Genomic DNA, 12,350 nt, shown 5'->3' on the forward strand with positions numbered 1-12,350 from the left:
GCATGGTGTCTGGCGTACATGATGGAGCCAGTGATAAACATTTGGTTTCACTCAGTCCATGTCTCCCTCTTTGAGGCTTATCTAAGGAGTTTGGCAATGCAACTGCAAGGGAGTGGGGGGTGCATCCTTCGATACACTCCTGCTTCCTTGGGTGACATTCCTTAGAATAATCACAAAGGCCACAGATGGTCCTTGAGGTTTGCACAGATGTAAGCAAGCTTTGAGACAGTCATTTGACATTTCAGTCTCTCACAGAAGGGACCTTAAAGATCATCTAGTCCCAACCCCACTGCCATGGGCAGGAACACCTTCCACTAGACCAGGTTGCTCAGGCACACAACCAATCTGGTCTTGAACACTTCCAGGGAGGGGTCATCCACAAATTCTCTGGGCAACTGGTTCCAGTGTCTCACCACCCCCACAGTAAAGAATTTATTCCTAATAACTAATCTACGTCTATGCTCTTTCAGCTTAAAACCATTATCCCTCCTCCTATCCCTACATCCCCTGAGAAAGAGTCCCTCCCCATCTTTCCTGTAGGGTCATTTTAAGTACTGAAAGGCCTCTATAAGGTCTCCCCGGAGCCTTCTCTTCTCCAGGCTGAACAACCCCAACTCTTTCAGCCTGTCCTCATAATAGAGGTGTGACACCTCCTGTTCATGTTTGTGGTCTTCCTCTGGACCTGCACGAGCAGGTCCATGTCCTTCTTATGTTGGAGGCCCCAGACCTGAACACAATACTACAGGTGAGGTCTCACAAGAGTGGAATAGAGGAGGAGAATCACCTCCCTCCACCTGCTAGCCACATTTCTCTTGATGTAGCCCAGGATACAGTTGGCTTTCCGGGCTGCGAGCGCTCATTTCCGACTCCTAATCAGTTTTCCATCTACTAATACACCCAAGTTTTCTCAGCAAGGCTGCTCTCAATCCACTCATCTCCCAGCTTGTATTTGTGCATGGGGTTGCCTCGACACATGCGCAGGACCTTGCACTTGGCCTTGCTGAACTTCATGAGGTTCACACGGGGCCACATATCAAGCCTGTCCAGGTCCCTCTGGATGGCATCCCTTCACTCCACCATGTCAACTATACTGCAGAGCTGGTGTCATCAGCAAACTTGCTGAGGGTGCACTCAGTCCCACTGTCCATGTCACCAACAAAGATGTTAAACAGTGCTGGTCTCAGTACTGACCCCTGAGGAATGCCACTCATCACTGCTCTCCACTTGGACATCAAGCTGCTGACTGCAACCAGTTCTTTATCCACTGAGTGATCCATCTGTCAAATCCAATTTAGAAACAAAGATGTTGTGTGGGACAGTGCCAAATGCTCTGCACAAGTCCAGATAGATGACATCCCATATCCACTAATGCTGTAACCCCATCATAGAAAGCCACCAGATTTGTCAGGCATGATTTGCCCTTAGTGAAGCCATGTTGGCTGTCATGATTCACCTTCTTATTTTCCATGTGCCCTTGCATAGTTTCCAGGAGGATATGCTCCATGATTTTTGAGGCGCAGAGGTGAGACTGACTGGCCTGTTGTTCCCCGGATCTTCTTTTATTCCCTCTTTAAAAATGAGGGTTATGTTTCCCCTTTTCCAGTCATCAGGAACTTCACTGAACTGCCACAACTTCTCAAATATGATGGATAGTGGCTTAGCCGCTTCATCCACCAGTTCCTTCAGGACTGTTGGATCTGTCTCATCAGACCCCATTGATTTGTGCACCTTCAGGTTCCTTAGATGATCTCAACCTGATCTTCTCCTACAGTGGGCAGTTCTTCATTCTCTCAGTCCCTGCCTTTGCCTTCTGTGACTTGGGTGGTGTGGCTGGAATACTTGCCAGTGAAGGCTAAGGCAAAAAAGTCATTGAGTACCTCAGCTTTCTCCATAGCCCTGGTAACAAGGTCTCCTGTATCCTTTTGGAGAGGGCCCACATTTTCCCTAGTCTTTCCTTTTATCACTGACGTACCTGTAGAAGCTTTTCTTGTTGCCCTTGATGTCCCTGGCTAGATTTAATTCTATCAGGGCTTTCATTTTCCTAACCTGATCCCTGGCTACAGAGCAGTTTCTCTGTATTCTTCCCAAGCTATCTGTCCTTGCTACCACCCTCTGTAGGCTTTCTTTTTGGTTTGAGTTTGTCCAGAAGCTCCTTGTTTATTCATGCAGGCCTCCTGGAATTTTTACCTGACTTCCTCTTTTTTGAGATGCGTTGCTCCTGAGCTTGGAGGAGGTGATCCTTGAATAACCTACATAAATACTACAACATAGAAATTCTAACATTAGGTGACCAGATTTATATCTGCCTCAGGCACTTTATTTTTTTAATATCATTGACAAATGTAATTCATTGTTATTGACAAAAAACAACCTTCAACTCTCCATAAATAGGTTTCCTAGACAAAAATACCATGATCAAATTCTTAGCTGAACTAGGTCCTGAAATAATCAAAGATAAAAGTTAATTAAGCAACAGATTCAATTTAGATGGAAGCTACAGAAAAACATCCTTTGGCTAGTCTTCAGAATTCTTGAAAGCTTCTGTTAATAATGTAAACTGGGTTCGTTTCTTCTCAACATGGGGTACTTTGTGAATTTTAGATCATTAATATGCAAAAAATATAGATAATAGTCAACATCTTAAAACATATTTTCCTAAGTGCCAGAAGGTTTGATGCATCTATGACAATGTGCACTCGTTTAGAATCTGGGACTATATCTAATTTTTTAAGATTTCCTGATGGTAGTAAAGCTGGTAGATTTTTGATACTAATTTGACTAGAGTCTATTCTTTTCTCTTACTGTTATGTCTAAGGTATTTTTCCTTTCTCTTTCTTGTCACATCTTTTTACTTTCTGTTGTCTCTGTGACAACATAAATGGTCTAGGCAATGAAGTGCAGAGAGAGTATATCTCTGACCTTGAATTACACTATGAGGTACTTAAAAGCCTCAGTTCTAGTGTACTGTCAGAGATCATGACATTACACAAGGTGGAAAAGTGATCTTAACTTCTATGAAATAAAAAAAAATCTGAGGATTAAAACACCAAACATCATGGAAATTCTACTGTCTGACTAATTTGCACCTCCTTATCAATCACAGGTCTTTGAGAAACTCAGTTTAAGGGATAACTTCTTCAATATAGAATAATATTTTTTAATTATTTAGTAATTATTTTGATAATTCTAAATATCCTAAAAATGCCTTTTATTTTTTGGCATAAATCTGTAATGACATCTACAGATCAAAATTCAAGGTAAATATCTTTGCATGTCAGCCACTCATCTCATGACAAAGATAAACTTGTCATATTTCTTCCTATTGTTTCTCTTATGAACATCTATTCTACACTGTATTTTCAAAAGTGTGAAGATCAAATTCCATATATTTCATTTTTCTAATTTGCTCTATGTTATGTTTTATGACATTTTTAATCCGCCTTTTTTAATTTTCTGGTTTTAAGATGAACTAGGGGCAGGTGTGGATTTGCCACAGGCCTAGGACATTATTAAAGTCCTTTAAAGTACCATGATATGTAGTATCTTCATTTATATTTATTATATACATATTAATTGTGAAACATAAACATAATAAAGGACATCAAGGATGTTTTATTGCAATACATGCCTTCACAACAACTCAGTAAAATTTTCATGCATATATTGCATAACATACCATGCACATACTATTTTTTGTGTGGCTGTGTAATTTTTTCAAAACATTGATAATGTAATTCAAGCTCTACACAAAAAAAAAAAAATCTTGAAGTGTTCTGTCAGATGTTATGCCAAGTGACTTGACATGTTAACTGCTGCGGTTTTTGGTTGTTTCACTTTTGTAAGTGAAATCATTGTGTAGCGAACATAGAAGTAAAGGATATTCAGTCATTTATCAACCTCCACAAAGCTCTGAACTTTTCTTTCTCATTACCTTATGCAGTCTATAGCAACAGCTGTCTTCCTGTGTGATGGATAGCTTTTATATTGTCCTTTGTTTTAACCTGAATGAAACTATTTTGCCACAAGTCAATATGTACATGGGGGAAAAAATCAAATAATTCAAATTCTGCCCTGATTCCATCTTCACAAGTGTATAACAAGGATTCAAACTTTATGTTAAAACATGTACCATAAAGGACAAAATCACTCTGAATTTGTCTCATTAATTCTAAAGAGGAAAACTGTGATAAATATATAAAGATCTTAGAGGTTTTATTGTGATTTTGTACCCAGTTCATTTTTTTTTTTCAAACTAAGTTCTTGCATCATTCTGAGTCTGAACTGTCAGCTTGCTTTTCTTACTGGTTCTCTGAAATATTCACAAGTACAGAAGCAGATCAGTTTTGAGATTTGCAGAAGTTCTTGTCAATTCACCTGCTCAACTGAGAAGAAAACCTCATGTAACCACATCAAAGTTCCAGGTAAACCTAATGTTCTCAAGTAATGTGGATAGGTATAATATCTTTTTTTTTTTTTTTTTTTAAATGGTAATTTCTGATCCAATAAAGCACACCAAGCTCTTCATTTTACCTTAATGACTGATTTCAGTTTTTCACAGAGCACTTCATCAGTGCTGTTCTATAATTTAGCAGAGCTGAATAGCAGTAGGAATTTGTCTTTTCAGTCTTTATTCAGGATAATTTTTCAAAAATTGTTTGGGATATAAGAGGTCAATATTCTATACTCAAATATGTTGCATATAGCACACACACTTTATGAGGAATTACTGTATGTGGTACTACTTATCTAGTAAAAATAATCTATATATGCATTAATCCCATTCAGGCATTGGAGAAATACTGTCATATAAAGGATAAATAGTTGTCTATAAATAGCAAATAAAAAATACTTTTTCCTTCCAATATTGACCAATTCATGCTTACCTTCTGGTGATATTAACCATGTCATCGTTTGATTAGTCTGTGTTTTTGTTATAAATGAAAGTTTTTCCACTTTCCTTATATGTCATATAACAGCAGTCATACCATATATCCAGCCTTTTCTTTCATTCTCTCCCCCAGTATCTTCAGTTTTGCCAACAGCAGTAAAGCTGAACCTTCTCTCACAGAAATAGTAAGCAAGCTTTTTTTGTCTCAAGGAGTAAAGTCAAAAAGTCATTACTCTATTTTTTGACTGTAAGCCACTGGTCTATTTTGACTTAAGTGTTATAAGGACAAGAAATAAATACTCAGTGCTTAAGGCTCATGGATCATTAATCTTCTGCTACAACTCTGTCCAAACTTCTATTTCAGAATTATCTTAAATGTCACCAGTTACTTTGTCCATTTCACCAAGCAGTTGCATGACTTTTCATGCATCTTTTTTAATGAACTTCATCTTGGTATGAGTTGTCTGCTACAATGTACAGCTCCACGTCCTGCATTGAATTTTAATTGAACACTGGAGATCGAAACTGGTTACTGGAAGAGCCTCTCAGAAAAGCTAAGCTGCCTGCAATCATTTTTCAGATACTATGCAGAGACAAGGAATCAGACAATATGTTCTTCATTTAGAGAACAAGTTTTGACAAAGGTTTTGTGTGTAACATCACTACCAGGAGAGTATTAGCAGCAGGTTCCATCTCAATCAAATATCAATTTCTTGTACTGGTGGAGAAGAAAGCAGGAAAGGCATCTTACCTACCTGCTGGAACACACAGAAAAATCATGTAGACACCGCTTTCAGAATTTCACCCCCTAAGTGTCTATTTCTTTATTAATTACAAAAGAAATCTAGGTTGAACAGCTTACATACATATATGCACAATAAAGCTACTTAAAGTTTGTTGAAATATTTCCTTCCGCTTGATGTTGGAAAACTAAGATGGTTTGTCTGAAAGATGGTTGCCTTTAGAGTGAATACTGGGAAACAAGCACTTCTAGGACACAGTCTACCCAACTTTTTTTAGACTTGCATACTATGATTTTGTCCTAGAAGTGATTATGTTTGCTTTGAATCTAAAATCACTCTAGATCAATAACTCAGAAATGAACCTCTATACTTCAGATGAATCTTACCTGCAGAGTCTTTGAAAGTGGCGTTAAGGAGAACTACTGGAATAGCTTCCAGTTACTATAGAAAACCCATGGAGAGGAAAAGATGGAAAAGAAGGTGAAAGAAAGAGATAGATACAAAGGGAAAAAGGAATTTGAAATATTTAGGCTTATTCTCTATATAACAATATATTTCATGGCCTTCTGTCCATTAAGGCGCAAGAAAGCAAGTTCACCTATCCAGCTTAAATTACCCAGTATTTTATTTTACTTGTATACTTCAAAAGAATAATCTGAAAGACTCAGTATATAATTCTGCTACGCTAATGGGGTTAAAATAATATTTTGTACTTCGTGTCAAAAAACACCTAATCCCCAAAAACTGCTTAAGAGAACTGTTTAAGACTAAAATACTTCAGGAAATAAAAAGTTTTCACTCTGGTTGGTTAGTTAGACTTTAGGTGTTCCAAGCATATATGAATCAATCCTGCTGGCTTGCTTTGCTGTGTTTGTATGTTCTCACTTACAGTACTGTTCTTATTAGCTTTTAAACTTCAAGGTTAATCCAAGTTCAAATTTTGTTGAAGACTATACAATGAGTATATATGACAACAAAGCAATATGAATTCTCAATGTAATGTATATTTTTTGGGTGGAATATCATGAGAAAAATGGAAAGTCAATCATTGGTAACAGCTGGGAAGCCTTTCATTATTGGCTTCAGATACATATAAACATGTTGAGAGACTACTAACATACATTACCAGTCACATTTTCCAATCTGGATATATTTAAACGTGTCATATGTTTTTATGGCCTAGTTTATACAAATAAACTACAAGATATGCAGACACGATGGTGAGATACACCTATGAACTCTTACTGGCACAAAACACTAACATACAGATATAAAATAAATACTTGAAAATGCAGGTGTTAATTTAAAGTGGATAAACTTTATATGCTTCACACAGTGCCCTAAATTGAGAGGCTACTTTTGGTATGCCTTCAGTATAGAGATGGAGATTCTTTCAGTGTAGCAGTTCTGAATTGCCTTCAAGAGGGATTTCCTTCCTGCATTGAAAAAGGAGGACTAAGAAGACTGACTCTCAATTTAGGAATGCAAATCAGGTGCTTAAAATTAGATTTTGTGAATAACTTCTTAAATTGTTGTGCATGCCAGAAATACCTCTTTGGTACCTGCACAGACTCTTAAAATTATATGAAAAATATAACATTCAAACACCACTGAATATATGAATCAATAAATAAAATTATTTTAAAACCTTAATTTAAAAGAGAGTTGCACTTGCTTTTTTTTCCCAGTATATCTTTTTGTTCTTCCTGGCAATATTAGAGCAGTTGGAGTCTTCTAATCTTGTTTCCTCACAGCTCTCAAGAACTGCAATTTTTCATTTTCAATGGTCAAGAAAATCTATTTCTTGTCATATTGCCTTTTTGTGCTTGACTTTTTTAGTAAGTAAAAATGAAGAAATTCCTAAAAAATGCCATGGTTTCTCCATATACACTTAAAGCCTGACAATACTAAGAGAAATATTTTAAAGTTGATGAAAAATGTTCATTCATGTTCATTTCCCTATAATATTTACTCATATAGGGCAAAATTACACAGATGATTAATTTCTGTTCCCTGAATCCCGTTATTCTCTGACATATCAACTGGATTTACTTATTTAATAAAATAATATATGTACTAAACCAATTTAAAAAAAAAATAAAAAAACAAACCCAAAATATTTGTGAATGTATTAAATTTCCTGAAATTTCAGCTTTACTGGAAAATTATATAGAGACAATAAAAACCAACCAACCAACCAAAACAGGTCTGTATGCTTTATTCTCAGTTTGGTATATTAATTACTCACAGTCACACAGAATCTCATATTTAATGGAGGTTGTCTGTTTAAAATAATGACCTTTAGACAATGATATGAAAACTTTCAAATGTTTGCAAAAATCGACTGATTTACTCAGTTTCATTTATCCTTTATGTATCCTTTCATTTAACTACAGAAGAGTCATCTTTTAAACTGGCTCAAAGTGATTTATTTTATTTTCTAGGCTAAGGAACATCTATCTTACATTTCTTAACACATCCTGCAAGATTTCATAAGGAATATCTATTTCATGAAACATACAAAAGCCCTTAGGAACATATTAAGATTAAAGGATCTAGTCTCTGACCTTAAAAAAAAAAAAAAAAATTTCCATTTAAAAAAATGTGCTGAGATGTAAAGAAAATTACTAATAAAAAAACCTATGTGCACTACAGCTCTGAATGATTTGCCACCCCACTTTAAAAGTTAAACATTTGCACTTGTGGTCAAAAAGAACTTTTGATTCCAGCTTCCTGCACAAATTAGAGAATGCAGATCTGTGTAGCTGTATCATAGAAAAGAAGTAGAGCAGAATGTACATCTATACTTTACAAGTCAGAAATTACTTCAGGCTATCAGCACAGAAAGATAGGGGAACAGTTAAATTCGTAAGTCTGCTTTGTTGTAGATATCATTTGACAGGCTTTTACATTCTCTGGTTTTGTGCTTCCTCATGTAAGATGTGATCATGGAACTCCCGTATGGTTTTAGTCCTTAGGAAAAAGCAACAGCACATTGGGTCATATACCAGCCAGGATTTTAATCGCTTTCCCTGGAATCTACCAGGCAATGTCTGATTCACTGAGAAGACATCCTCCAGAGGAAGAAATTGATAATCACAGAAGAAAATGAAACTCTGATAATACCTCAAATAGCATAAGAAAAAAACAATCAAAGCGTAAAGATAAATACCACCTCAAAAAGCTACCCTCCAGACTGCTATCGGAAGTGGGTGGATGAGCAAGAATCCTGCCAGAATGCTATTTTCAGAGAAGTATAATTACAAAGTGATTTCCTCTGCTCTTAAGATACCATCTGGGCAAACTTTTCAATCTTGAAAAGCAGTTCAAAGGACCTCTCCAAGGAAGTACAACACTTCAACACAAGTTGAAGGAGCAGCAAGAACGACAATAATTCCAGATAAACGAACAAGGTATCATTAATAGGGATTTCTAAGCAATCAGAGAGGGTTAAACACTTCTCTTGAAACTGGGTGAAACCTTGTTCCCCATTGAACTGCATGAGAGCTTTGCAATTGCCTTTCAGTGCACTGAGGATTTCACTCATCAGTTTGATTCCTTGTTAATAGACTACAGGATACAATCAAATGGAAATGCCAACAAATTGGTTAGTGCATTCAAGGAAAGATGTGAAGGATACAATGCTCTAACAACTTGAGGGAGTCTCCTACTTTAGCAAGTTCTACAGGTTTATTATACCGAAGAGTGATACTTCCTTTGAGATTGAATCCCTGCCAAAGCACTTTCTAAATAAAAGATCCCAGTTTCAGTAGTCCAATAATCAATACGGAATCGGTCTGGCTGGTTGAATGAGAAATGATTGAGAGACTTTCCAAAAATTATGTTCTTCCTTTCTATACATCTATACTGCTTAAGTATCATACTGTGTTTGCACTATGATTGAGACTGCTTGTAACATCAGAAGTCTGATAGGTCAAATGAAATAAATTAGTGCAGCTACTATTGACTTTAGAAAAATATTGATACCTATTTTTTTTCCTATGTTAGAGAAATTATCAAATACATTACAAGTGATGTTGCAGAAAAAATTTAAAATAACTTTTACTTATTCTGCTAATCCTAAATCACTTAATCCACTCTGATGACAATTTGGAAGTAATATTTTCTTTCTATGATGCTTTTTCATTATTTAGTGTATTTCAATTACTAGGGATAGTTTCTACTTATACCACTTATGAATAACAAAAAACAAACCCAAAAGTAAAAACCTGTATTAGGAACATGTAAATATCAGCAGTCTAGTTCTATATATAACCCATGCATTAGAACATTAAATATTTCTTAATTATCGACACTCCATGTATTGCTTCTATTCCAGGTATCAGAACCACCTCAATTACCTGTTGGCACTTAGATTATTAGATTGCTTTATAGTGTGATCTCTTACTGACTGCAGCTTTTTAATAGTGATATGAATCCGTACGCTGTCATATACTTTTAACAATGAGCCAGTACTGAAACATATGATTGTATATGTTTTTTTCTCACAATCTATGCTTTTGATTCAATGGAATTTACAATTATGCAGACTGTTTACACATATAAAACCATGTCTGAACAAGTGTAGGGTTATCACAAACACTGGATCAAGGCATCCATGGGTATGTCAAGCTGAGTCTTGAAAATCTCTAATATGGAGAGTCCACATCTGCTCTAGGAAAACTGAGCCAGTCTTTCACTACTCTCCTAGTGAAAAATCTTTTTTCCTAACCTGAAATTTCTGAGCAACATATGTGGCCATTACACTTCCTTTTACTGTTTACCATAAATGAAATGAGTTGTCTTTATTGTATACATAACCTCACTCCACCTCAAGTACACACATCCCCTACATTTTAACAAGTCTAAACAAGTTCAGCTCCCCGAAAGACTGCTATTAGGTTGTGTCTCCTATGCTCCTCACCATCATGGTAAGCCTCCACTGGATCCTTTTCAGTGCCTCAGTGTCCATCTTGAGAAATTTAAGCTCACTTCTGTGTTTTACCAGAAAGAAAATATTTGTAGAAAAAACTGTCCTTTTATTGGTTGGCAATGTTTTGGGACCTATTTCTAGGGAATCACGTTTTCCAGGACGTAATTTTTTTTGATTGGTTGGTTGTTTTTTGTTTTCCAAGCCCATACATCTGAGGAAAAAGATAGTACATAGCTACACCCATCAGGCATGGCCATTGTTTCAATACTGATTTCTGGTTGCAGTCTTCAGCTTTATTTCCACTTATTCAATCTGGGTGTCAGGACATGAATTCAGAAGGAAAAAAACTCTTAATTCATCAGGAAATAAACTTTGTAAAATTATATAAGATTACTACCTCTTGTAAGCTCTGGCACAACTAGCAAATCACAAAATCACAGAATAGTTGAGGTTGGAAGGCATCTCTGCATGTCATGCAGGCCAAGTCTGCTCAAAGCAGGTCCAGCTTTGGGGCTGTATTTGGTCAGGTTTTTAATATCTCCATGAATGGAGAGTCCACAGCCTCCCTGGACAGCCTGCCAAATGTTGCCACCCATAACTTTGGTGCATTTTTAAATGATGTGGTGGACAGCCCAAGTGCAGTGTTGAAGCATATGTAGGGTGGATTAAAGTGTTGAAGTGTGAGCTACTTCATCAAGGAACTAGATTTTCTTCCTCCTTTTCCTAGCTATCCATCTCCTGGGGACTGAACTATACTTTGGCTACTGGGCTATATCATGAGACTCAAATTACTTTGCGTTTACCTGAACATCTGACTTCTTTACATCAAAGAGAGGCTGTTAGGAATTAAAGGGAAAGAGAGGTTGCAGAAAGCAGATTTTTTTTTTTTTTTTAAATAAGGGGCTGAGATGATTCAGTTAGTACCAGTAGAAAAGAACTTCTTTGAGTTTTTTAGAAAGAAATAGTTGCATCTAACAAAAGGTAAACAATATTGGTTTATTTTAAATTAAATTTATAATTGCATATCATTTTGATTTTACAGACTAGGTCATATAAGAGTTTCTGTCATTGATACTTGTTAAATGAAAATAAAACAAATTTTGGCCAGCATGCCAGACTTAGTAAGACCCTGTTATGCATTACTGATATCCAGGCTTTGAGTTTTGTCCTGAGGTTTTCAGAAATACTCTTCTTTTAGCATCTTTTTTTCCAATTTATGGCCATCTATTGGGCATGTGATGCAGATACCATTACATTTTCCACCAAACACTGTCCTTAATAAAAACCCACTTGTTTCTTATATCTGAAACTCTTGGTTTTTGATCAATTGCTCAGTGAAATTATTATGTCAACAACAAATGATTTTGGAATTTGCCCTACTAAAACCTGCTAAAAGTAACAACACACTTTTCAGATACATATTTATTAAGTAGGACAGTATTAAAATTAAGAATCATTTATACATCAGTCAGTAAGAGCTCCTTTTCTCTGATTTTATTCTCCCTAGTCTCTTTCATAGGATTTGAGTGTTTTTCTCCAAGTTCTTTCTCTTCTCCTTTTTGACTTAAGCAGCCTTCTCTGCTGCCCTTATAGCTCTAAAAAATATAAAGACTGAAGAAGATCTTGGGATGATATAACTGGGCGGGGGGGGCATGATTTTCAAGTAACTGATTGTAGTCCTTTACCTTCTCCCTGAACATAACAAATTTCATAACACAAAAGCTAATAAAAAAAGCTTCAAAGTAAAATCATAGATTCATAGAAACATAAAATGGTTTGGGTTGGA

Source organism: Strix uralensis, chromosome 2 (genome assembly GCF_047716275.1).
Source record: "Strix uralensis isolate ZFMK-TIS-50842 chromosome 2, bStrUra1, whole genome shotgun sequence".
In the NCBI taxonomy this organism is placed as follows: domain Eukaryota; kingdom Metazoa; phylum Chordata; class Aves; order Strigiformes; family Strigidae; genus Strix; species Strix uralensis.